Source organism: Rhagoletis zephyria, unplaced genomic scaffold (genome assembly GCF_001687245.7).
Source record: "Rhagoletis zephyria isolate East Lansing unplaced genomic scaffold, Rhagoletis_zephyria_1.1 Rzeph_scaffold_01601, whole genome shotgun sequence".
In the NCBI taxonomy this organism is placed as follows: domain Eukaryota; kingdom Metazoa; phylum Arthropoda; class Insecta; order Diptera; family Tephritidae; genus Rhagoletis; species Rhagoletis zephyria.
In genome coordinates, this window is record NW_016158685.1 from 67,426 (window position 1) to 69,020 (window position 1,595).

Here is a 1,595-nt window from a genome sequence, read left to right on the forward strand (position 1 = left end):
AAATTGTTAATATAATTGTTATAAGGCCATAAAATAAAATAAAAACAAATATTTTGAGGACGAGCATACCTAAAAAGTTAAACATTCTAATAATAGAAATATTAACAAAAACCAACAAAACCAACAACCACATGATCAAGTGAATTGCAGCGGAATAGCTGCGCTTGATTGTAGTTGGCTTAGGCAAAGTGAAATAGTGGAGATAAGCAAAAAGAAGTAACAAGACAAACTTAGCACAGTGCGTAGGCAACTGGCTGAGTCAGTGGTGATCGTCGGTTCGAATCCTACTGAAAGAAGTCTGATGAGGAAATGTGGTGATTTCCGAAATAGCTATCACTTCTACCATTTTTTCAAATTATTGTTGCTTTTCCACAATAAATTTTCATTTAAAAAACGGCCTCGAGCTCAATATAAATTGTTGAATATAATTGTTATAAGGCCAAAAAAATAACAAAAACAAATAACTTAAGGACGAGCACACCTAAAAGTTAAACATTCTAAAAATAGAATTATTAGCAAAAACCAACAATACCAACAACCACATGATCAAGTGAATTGCAGCGGAATAGCTGCGCTTGATTGTGTTGGCATAACAAAAATGAAAATAGTGGAAAAAAGCAAACGATAATTTACAAGGCGTACTTAGCACGGTGCATAGGCAACTGGCTGAGTCAGTGGGATCGTCGGTTCGAATCCTACTGAAAGAAGTCTGATGAGGAAATGTGGTGATTTCCGAAATAGCTATCACTTCTACCATTTTTTCAAATTATTGTTGCTTTTCCACAACAAGTTTTCACTTAAAAACGGCCTCAAGCTAATAAAAATTGTTTAATATAACTGTTATAAGGCCATAAAATAACAAAAAAAAACAAATAACTTAAGGACGAGCACATCTAAAAAGTTAAACATTCTAATAATAGAAATATTAACAAAACCCAACAACCACATGATCAAGTGAATTGCAGCGGAATAGCTGCGCTTGTTTGTAGTTGGCTTAGCAAAGTGAAATAGTGGAGATAAGCAACAAGAAGTAAGAAGACAAACTTAGCACAGTGCGAAGGCAACTGGCTGAGTCAGTGGTGACCATCGGTTCGAATCTTACTGAAAGAAGTCTGATGAGGAAGTGTGGTTATTTCCGAAATAACTATCACTTCCACCATTTTTTCAAATTATTGTTGCTTTTCCACAATAAGTTTTCAATTAAAATGGGCCTCAACTCATAAAAATTGTTGAATATTATTATTATTATTATTATTTTTTTTTTTTATTGTCGTAGGAGAAGGAAATGCTTTATGCACTGGCCGGGGGCGCTAGTCTCTATACTACCTTCCCCGAGTGTGGGACTCCCACCGAAGCGTGTTGGGCTACCCACTAAAACCCAAACTCCCACCGCCCGCGCAAGAATCCCGCATCTGGCACCGCAATTCTGCATGTCTTCAGATGCAGGAGCGCGCTGTTAGAGCCTTAGGGCTGCTCTTTTGTAGGGGCGTTTCGTTCGGGTGTCCTCAGTAGACAACCTTTCTCTCGTTTGCAGCGGAGTACGAATTTCACGTATCTCGCAACTGCTTCCCACTTTTCTGCGCTGGAAATCATTA